This window comes from Candoia aspera, chromosome 1 (genome assembly GCF_035149785.1).
Source record: "Candoia aspera isolate rCanAsp1 chromosome 1, rCanAsp1.hap2, whole genome shotgun sequence".
Classification (NCBI taxonomy): domain Eukaryota; kingdom Metazoa; phylum Chordata; class Lepidosauria; order Squamata; family Boidae; genus Candoia; species Candoia aspera.
This window is the reverse complement of record NC_086153.1, coordinates 13,956,557-13,966,652: the sequence shown is the minus strand read 5'-3', so window position 1 is coordinate 13,966,652 and position 10,096 is coordinate 13,956,557. Positions and strand designations below refer to the sequence as shown.

Here is a 10,096-nt window from a genome sequence, read left to right as displayed (position 1 = left end):
CTTGAACTTCCAAAGAATACCAGTCAAATATGTGATTCTTTTTGTTTCTTCTTTGTACTGTGCTAGAGAGATAGAGATAGAGATAGAGATAGAGAATAAAATGCCAAAAGGTAGGGTATTTTTTGCAGCTGGGCTACATTTTCCTTTTTTGGGGTATAGGCAACCAAAGACTGAAAATCCAACCTTCAAAGGCAGTCCAGAAAAATAGCATAAATTGGTGGTACTGAAAGCAGTTGAGAGATCCAGTAGGACCAGAAAGAATGTGCTCTTTCTCTGGAATGGGTCGTCTATAACAGTGACCAATGTATTTTCCTTCTCGTACCCTGATCTGAACCCAGACTGAAAGGGATCTTGACAATCTGCTTCATTCAGGGTCCTCTATAGCTTCCATTCCACCACCTCAACTCCAGAATGGTTGGATCAAGGGATGGCCTCCTGAAGAGAAGAACATGACCACCACCATCTCCTCGCTCAGAAAGAGAATAACCAGTTTCCAAATCCAGTTCCTCCTCCCCCTCCTGGTACTCATATGTGGAGTAGCTGTTACCACAGAAAATCCTGTCTACTTCCTTTGAGTCCACAGGATGCTTGTTTGTTTGTGAACTTATATGGCTGCCCATCTTACACACAATAACCCTAGGTGGTTCACAACAACAGCCAATAAAAACAAGGAAAACATTCATGTTAACTCTGTCAGTCTTTGGACTCTACCAAGCTAATATCCAATTCCAAGTGAATATGAGCAATTTTGTATGTGAGAAGCTTGCAAAAAGGTCACAATGGCATGAAGGTAGTTCTTTTGACCCGTCACTCCCTAACACGGTATAGGTAACTTTAAGCAGAGCTTTTGGGCAGCATTCTGCACACCTGATAAGGTAGGGAAGGATTAATACTTCACCAGCCTTATCACCAAACCTGGACTCATAGTCAACAGCTGGTCATATTCACTCCTTGTCATTCACTTGCATTGCTTTAGGTGCCTCATTGTCTCATCTCCCAGAGCACCTCAGTGAACTGACAGTAAATTGTTGGGGGTAGGAAAGCAGTTCCTGAAAAGATCCTTTACCTCCAGATAAGTTGCCAAATAAAGTTGTCAGAGCAAACAATTGGGCAGATCTTACCTACTGCTTTTCTGTGACTACTGCTGAGCAACAGTCATGGTTTCATTTCTAAATCTATCCTTCTTTTTAGCAAAAGCAGAGACCTTTCCAGCTTAAATGACCTTGGTAAGTCTAGCTCTGACCATTTCATGATTCAAGTCCAAAGGTTGGATCATGTCTGCATTCTTGCTATATTTTGTATGAAAGATTTCTGTTTTACAAAAGAGGAAAGTGGAACTGCTGATCTCATGGACATCCATAGATGGAGAGAAGAAGTAGTAGTAGTAGCATCATGCCATCACCACTAACAAGTGATGCAAATTACATCATTGGCATCATTTGCACACTGACAAGATGCACATGATGTCTGTGGCTGGTTCCAGATGCTTATGGTTGAGCCATGGACTTGGGAACTATCTAGGTCTCACTCCTCCTCCTATTACCCTTCTGTTTCTCCCTGCCCTACCTATATACTGTCATTTATTTCTACCTCTCCTTTCTCTTTTTTCCCCTGGGCACTCCAACAAAGCACTGAGCTATAGCTACCTTCCACTTAGAAAACAAATCATCCTCCTTCTCTTTCTCCCTCTTCTTTCTGTACAACCTAGAAGCATTCCGGTGAATAAACATCGGTATTTGCAGGGTATGGCAAAAAAAAAAAGTCAGGTTGGTAACTGGGGTGGTGTGATGGAAGCTCCACCTGGTATTTGTTTGTTTATTGGATTATTTATTAAATTTATGTGCCACCCATCTCACTATGTAAGTGACTCTAGGCAGCTTACAAGTAATAAATAAATAAATCTCACAAAAAATATGCAAAGTTAAAAAGTTTGTGTTAGTTGCGTGACTTCAGAGGCAGACAATTTGCTTTGCACCGTGCCAGCTTCCCATAATTATATATTTGTGCATATATACGTATAGCTGCCAAGAGTCTGAGTATGGCAGAATATAAATAATGCACATACACGCTTCCATACATGCCCATATACTGTATATGTGTATGTATAAAAATGTTGAAAATCAGATAGAAAGGGAGCCAAAACAGCATCAGGCAGTGCCAGCTGTAGCTTGTAGACACCAGATTGGGGATCCCATTTTACAGTGTCCAGGAGAGAAGGAACTTCTCCATCACCCACATACAAAGCAGGTCTTCCACTGTCACTATATTTATTTTCAAAGAAGGAGTTATCAGAAGTAACTCCCTAGGAAAATTGCCTTTGCAGTATTTCAAAGGCTAAGTGGTAAAGGGTGGATATTTCTGCTATAGGTTTTCAGGGTCAGCTTGTCACACCATCAGATACATTTTGGATTCGGCCTCAGTTACATTTTTCACGCCGCCTTCAGGAATGTGATGAGCTGTCTTGGTTCAGCTGGGGATGAACGGTTGCATGCCTTCTTTGTAAAAGAGATCATTTTGCCAGCCCATTTCAGCTGTGAGAACTGGAGAGGAGAGGAGAGGACATTAGGGAGGAGAAAACCTTGCCTCCAATCACAGATCATTAATGGTCTCTAGCTGTCATTTTTCAGAAACTTGCAGCATGTCCAGACATCAAAACTTCCTAACAGGTAAGTGTCTAACTTCAGGCAAAGAAAACCTAGAATGACTGAGTAGATACTGCTCACAACTACCATTTCTAGAAATAGGTCTGACATGGGAGCCTGGCATAGTAGGGCATTTGCCTGAAACATCCTTCTATTTCTATCCCTTAACTATTGAATAGGTTTGGACACATCATCAAGGCAAAGCTTCATTTGTGTCCAACATCCTTCATTTCTCCCAAAGCCTTCCAGGTGAATGAAGAGGAGAGGAACCTAACCAGAAAATCATCATTCCTCTTTCTTTTGCACCTAGAATATTGCATCCAGCTCTGGGCACTGCATTTGAGGAAGGACAATAACAAACTGGAGTGTGTCTTGAGCAAAGCAGCTAGGATGATAAAGTATCTGAAAGGAAAACTTTTTTTTTTGGTTACAAAACAATCTTTGATCTTAAAAAAAAACTTTAAAAACTTTAAAAATTTAAAAACTCAGAAGGAAAAGAAAAAAACGATCATATTTTATAAAATAAACAATATGAGATATTATTATAAGGTATCACAGAGTTTCTGCCGTAATAACACATACTGCTGTTAAATCTGAAAGGAAAACCTTGTGAGGAATGGTTGGAGGTGCTGGATATGTTTAGTTGGAGAAGAGAAGTCTCCGGGGAGACACAACAATTCTCATTAAGTATCTGAAGGGCTGTCATGTAGAAGACAGGGCAGACTTGTTCAGGAAACAGTGGGTTTAAATTACAAAATAGATTTGGTTAATAAATAATAAGAGCTGTTCAACAGTGCAACAGACTGCAACAGGAGGTGATGGACCCTCTTTCACTGCTGGAGATGTTTAAACAGAGGTTGAGGGTGCTGTTGTAGTGGATTGATCAGCCACTTGCTGAGATGGGCAGCTATAGAAATCAAATCAACCCATCAATTTCTGCACTGGTAGAGGTTTGGACAACTGTAGATGATCTTAAATGTAGCTTTCAGCTCTTACATTCTACAGCAGCCTTTCTCAAGCTTTTGACCCAGGAGGAACCCTTGAAATATTTTTCAGGCCTCGGAGAACCCCTGCACATTCAGGCTCAAGTATAGGCCAGAAGTTACAAAATAATTATATTCATTTCACGGGTAGGCCTGTAAATATGCAGTCACAGTGTTCTTAAACTAAAAATAAAGAATGAAACTTACCTCTTTAATGTGAAGTTCCCTGAATTTGAAATAATTTTTTAAATAAATTGTGATCTCCCAGGGAATCCCTAGTGACCTCTCACAGAACCCTAGGGTGCCACGGAGCCCTGGTTGAGAAACCCTGTTCTACAATCTGATGGATGTCTAGTGCTGAGGTCTCAACAGCTTGTAGGGCACTAGGTCTGGATCTACTAATCCGTTTTCAGCCATTTGGAACTTCAGTCTTAACTTGCATACTGTAAGCAGCTTATCTACCAGATCTGTGTATTAACCCATAAACTGTCTTTTCAGAGATACAAATAGAGCAGAACCCTACTTATGTGTAAGTCCTCTATCAATATAATCTTTGGAGTCTTTAGTCAGAATCTTTACCATTTTAGGCATAAAGATAGATTTATTTTTACTGGTGACCAAAGTGCCACTGCGTAATCCTCACGAAGGCTGTGGTCCACCTTCATGGAGTCTTCTGTTTAAAGACCTATCAAGCTTGTGTATTAAAAGGGTCTTGTCCAAGTCCAATTTAATGGTGAGGGAATGTAAGAAGGGGGCACTGAGCATCTCAGAATCTCAGTGAAGTGGTACAAAAGTCCTCTAAACTCAGTTTTTCCTTCTCTGAGTAGTCTCCCCTAGAAATCTTAATGGCTGTGCTGGTTACAAATTCTAATTTTATAATCCAATGTATCGAGAAGGCTTTGCTATACCAGGATGCATTGTATTCCGATTTAACTTGGAATAATCATTTCTAAATAAGTTTACTGTTGCCTTTTTCCTTCCTTTCCTTTTTTTTTTGTAGTACAGGTAGGTTTTCACTTTCATCCCAGAGCCTCAAAATGTTTGCTCAGAGTTCTTGTAAGAAGTGTTAGGGAAGAGAAACATTGGCTTTAGCCATCTTCTAAGCTTCTTGATTCTCTCATAGAAACATCAAGTCCCCTTCCCTAGCTAGGCACCTTCCAGATGCGTGAGTGTTTCAGTGTCAACTTCCAGAATTAATTAATTAATTAATTCAATTTGGCACCAGGTTGGGGAAGGCTGCAAAAAATCTCCCAAGCAGTATGAACAGTTTGATTGTAGAACAAATGATGCAAAGAGGTGGTGGGCGCCTCTTCACTGGATGTTTTCAAGCAGAAGCTAGACAACTATCTGAGATACTCTGATTTGGACTGCCAAGCAGGGGGTTGAATCTGATGGTCTCATTGGCACCTTCCAACTTTATAATACTATGGAAGGCAAGTTTGGAGAGGAGATGTGGGAAAGGCCTTCTCAGCAATGGCACTTGTATCATGAGGTCTTGCTTTGGCTCCTGTTTTGAAGCTATAGTGATGCCTGTCAAAGCCCTTTTACAATTGGCTTCTCAGTATTCAAATTAGATTTAATCTTATCTTAGCTCAGCCTTCTGTCATCTGCTCCTCTTTGAATATGTTGCAGCTATAAATCCCAGTTTCCAGCTATTAGCAGTGATGGCTGGAAATTTTTGGAAGCTTCAATTCCAACATATCTGGAAGATGGCAGCTGGTATAATTTATAATTTGTCTTTGCTTTTTTATTTTGTGGGTTAGAGCATGTTTGCATACAAATGGAAGCTATAAGAATTATTTACGTCGGACCAGGATATGGGAAACCCCAGTTTAAATCCCCACTCAGATTTGATAGCTCAGACTGGGTGATCTTTGTTCTACATTTTATCTAAGTCCATCTTATAGGCTTGTTGGGAAAATAAGTTTTATACTTATTCTGGGCCTCTTTGAACAAAGATGGGACATAAGTGTGAAAAAGCAAATCCTTCCTATTTCTGTTTGCTAATTTAGGTGGCTCTGATTAAGGATGGGAAATCAACCACAGGTATTGATATTCCATTATGGTTTCTCTCCAACCCTCCACTCACACCCCTCTTGTTTTAGTGAACCCATCTCGTCACATCATTACTTTTTGTTGTTTATTCGTTTAGTCGCTTCCGACTCTTCGTGACTTCATGGACCAGCCCACGCCAGAGCTTCCTGTCGGTCAACACCCCCAGCTCCCCCAGGGACGAGTCTGTCACCTCTAGAATATCATCCATCCACCTTGCCCTTGGTCGGCCCCTCTTCCTTTTGCCCTCCACTCTCCCTAGCATCAGCATCTTCTCCAGGGTGTCCTGTCTTCTCATTGTGTGGCCAAAGTATTTCAGTTTTGCCTTTAATATCATTCCCTCAAGTGAGCAGTCTGGCTTTATTTCCTGGAGTGTGGACTGGTTTGATCTTCTTGCAGTCCAAGGCACTCTCAGAATTTTCCTCCAACACCACAGTTCCAAAGCATCAATCTTCCTTCTCTCAGCCTTCCTTATGGTCCAGCTCTCGCAGCCATATGTTACTACGGGGAACACCATTGCTTTAACTATGCGGACCTTTGTTGTCAGTGTGATGTCTCTGCTTTTAACTATTTTATGGAGATTGGTCATTGCTCTTCTCCCAAGGATTACGCGTCTTCTGATTTCCTGACTGCAGTCAGCATCTGCAGTAATCTTCACACCTAGAAATACAAAGTCTGTCACTGCTTCTACATTTTCTCCCTCTATTTGCCAGTTATCAATCAAGCTGGTTGCCATAATCTTGGTTTTTTTGAGGTTTAGCTGCAAGCCAGCTTTTGCACTTTCTTCTTTCACCTTCATCATAAGCCTCCTCAGTTCCTCTTCGCTTTCAGCCATCAAAGTGGTATCATCTGCATATCTGAGATTGTTAATGTTTCCTCCAGTGATTTTAACTCCAACCTTGGATTCCTCAAGCCTAGCATGTCGCATGATGTGTTCTGCATACAAGTTGAATAGGTAGGGTGAGAATATACAGCCCTGCCGTACTCCTTTCCCAATCTTAAACCAGTCCGTTGTTCCATGGTCTGTTCTTACTGTTGCTGCTTGGTTGTTATACAGATTCTTCAGGAGGCAGACAAGATGACTTGGTATCCCCATACCACTAAGAACTTGCCACAATTTGTTATGGTCCACACAGTCAAAGGCTTTAGAATAGTCAATAAAACAGAAATAGATGTTTTTCTGAAACTCCCTGGCCTTTTCCATTATCCATCGGATATTGGCAATTTGGTCTCTAGTTCCTCTGCCTTTTCTAAACCCAGCTTGTACATCTGGCAATTCTCGCTCCATGAATTGCTGAAGTCTACCTTGCAGGATCTTGAGCATTACCTTACTGGCATGTGAAATGAGTGCCACTGTTCGATAGTTTGAACATTCTTTAGTGTTTCCCTTTTTTGGTATGGGGATATAAGTTGATTTTTTCCAGTCTGATGGCCATTCTTGTGTTTTCCAAATTTGCTGGCATATAGCATGCATTACCTTGACAGCATCATCTTGCAAGATTTTGAACAGTTCAGCTGGGATGCTGTCGTCTCCTGCTGCCTTGTTATTAGCAATGCTTCTTAAGGCCCATTCAACCTCACTCTTCAGGATGTCTGGCTCTAGCTCACTGACCACATCGTCAAAGCTATCCCCGATATTGTTATCCTTCCTATACAGGTCTTCTGTATATTCTTGCCACCTTTTCTTGATCTCTTCTTCTTCTGTTAGGTCCTTGCCATCTTTGTTTTTGATCATACCCATTTTGGCCTGGAATTTACCTCTGACGTTTCTAATTTTCTGGAAGAGGTCTCTTGTCCTTCCTATTCTATTGTCGTCTTCCACTTCCGCGCAATGCTTGTTTAAAAATAATTCCTTATCTCTTCTGGCTAACCTCTGGAATTTTGCATTTAATTGGGCATATCTCCCCCTATCACTGTTGCCTTTTGCTTTCCTTCTTTCTTGGGCTACTTCTAGTGTCTCAGCAGACAGCCATTTTGCCTTCTTGGTTTTCTCTTTCTTTGGGATGTATTTTGTTGCCACCTCGTGAACAATGTTGCGGACTTCTGTCCATAGTTCTTCCGGGACCCTATCTGCTAAGTCCAGTCCCTTAAATCTATTCTTCACCTCCACTGCATATTCCTTAGGAATATTAGTGAGCTCATATCTAGCTGATCTGTGGGTCTTCCCTAATGTCTTTAGTCTGATCCTAAATTGTGCAAGATGTTCGTGATCGGAACTACAGTCAGCTCCAGGTCTTGTTTTTACCAACTGTATAGATGTCCGCCACCTTTGGCTGCAAAGGATGTAGTCAATCTGATTTCGGTGTTGTCCATCTGGTGAAGTCCATGTATAAAGCCGTCTCTTAGGTTGCTGGAAGAGGGTGTTTGTTATGCAGAGTGAGTTGTCTTGGCAAAATTCTATCAGCCTGTGTCCTGCTTCGTTTTGTTCTCCCAGGCCATGCTTACCTGTAATTCCAGGTGTCATTTGACTGCCCACCTTAGCATTCCAATCTCCCGTGATGAAAATAACATCTCTTTTAGGCGTGTCGTCCAGTAGGTGCTGCAGATCCTCATAGAACTGCTCTACTTCAGCTTCTTCAGCATCTGTGGTTGGGGCATATATTTGGATCGCTGTGATGTTAGATGGCTTGCCCTGAATTCGAAATGAGATCATTCTATCAATTTTTGGATTGTATCCAAGCACTGCTTTAGCCACTTGACTATTAATTATGAAGGCTACTCCATTTCTTCCGTGGTCCTCTTGTCCACAGTAGTAGATCTGGTGGTCATTTGATGTGAAGTGGCCCATTCCAGTTCATTTCAGTTCACTGACGCCCAGAATGTCTATGTTTAATCTTGACATCTCACCAGTAACCACGTCCAATTTGCCCTGGCTCATAGATCTCACATCATTACTACAATTGCCAAAAAGCTGCAAGACTATCAACTGGTAAGCAGACAAGGCAGGTTAACTAACCCATAACCCATAACCCACTAACCTCTGTGTAGCAATCACACCAGGTTGTTCTCTCTAGCCTTCACTTTTGTTAACCAAGGCCAGACATGGCCTAGGAGGAAAGTATGGGCAGGACTGCAACATTTGTGACACTGCACATTTGTGTTTGTGAATGAGTGTCTTGCCAAGTTCAGTGGTTCAGGAAAGTAGACCTCAGTTTCAGCCAACGTAAATGTATTTAGTATGTGATGCTCTGTATTGCTGTTTTATCTGGCACATATGATGTGTGCGTAAGTATGCATCTATTCACATAGGAATTTGGAATTTTGTGAGCACGTAAGTATTCATAAAATAATAGTTGCCATAGAGAGATCTGCCTCTTCATTAAATAGCTGCCAGGGATCCTCTTCTAGTTACTGCCCGGATACTCTCAGCTAACCTTTGCATTTTTTCTATCTGATGGTTACTTTGCCAACAAAGCACTAAGCTACAGTCCCCATCTACCTTCTTTATTTCTTAAGAATGCCCATAAGACTGATGAGGGACCCAGAAATATTTTTTGGAAATAAAAATGATTCTGGGGGCTGGTTGGCATTTTGCACAAAGGTTACTTCCAGAGCTGGACTGGCCCAGACTGTTAGCTCCTGATAAAATGGATTAGCAGAGCTACACAACTGCATTTCTGAATAGAATAGAACAGAATAGAATCTTTATTGATTTAGTCATCTGACCGTATCAAAAGTTTAAAACCAATACAATTTCTTTAGTTATTTATTACTTCAGTTTTACAATATTATCTTGCCTTTCTGTGACTTCTACATCACTCAGAGTGGCTAACAGTACATTTCTCAAATTAAACTAAAAACTCCTATCATTTAAAATAAACAAAAAACATGATGACCCCCCTCAATTACCAACCAAAGATGAACTAAGAAAAGCAGGCAAATATGTAACAGCTAAGATATTTAAGTAAAGGTATGTTTCCTGTAGAAAGAATGAATCCCTAAAGAAATGATAAAGAACCATCACAGAGGGTATCAGGGGGTGTTGCGGGAAAGGTTAAAAAAAAAGCAAGTCAGGATGCTGGCTGCAATCACAGCCCTGTTCATTTTTGTGTGACACATGTTAAAAGATGTGGGATCTCACACATTTGCAGCCACTACGCTGACTCTCGCCCCCGGCCAATGGACATCCTTAAAAAGGGCATCAATCTGATCTCCTGAGTTGGGGATCCTTCATTTCTCTTGTCCTCACTAATCCTAATCCCAGATTTACTGAAAATGCCAGGGACTGAATTTGGACTTTTGACTTGCAAACAGTGTGCTTTACCCACAAGGTCCCTCTTTTGCCAGCCTCAGAGAACCATCATTCAGATCTTCATCTGAATGCACAAACAAAGTGGGAGGGGTGGGTGTACATTCATCTGTCATAACATATGAAAAGACTAGGAGCTCTGCTTCATCGTATTTTATTTTATTCTATTT

At 41.2% G+C, this 10,096-nt stretch overlaps 1 long non-coding RNA gene across 1 annotated transcript; it reads left to right on the top strand.

The window, feature by feature from the left end:
• The first annotated feature begins 674 nt into the window (after positions 1-674).
• LOC134507486 (uncharacterized) lies at positions 675-5,755 on the top strand. Its single transcript, XR_010068918.1, has 4 exons — positions 675-1,226; positions 2,628-2,666; positions 4,124-4,154; positions 5,731-5,755. It is a non-coding gene; the product is annotated as an uncharacterized LOC134507486 (long non-coding RNA).
• Positions 5,756-10,096: the final 4,341 nt, after the last annotated feature.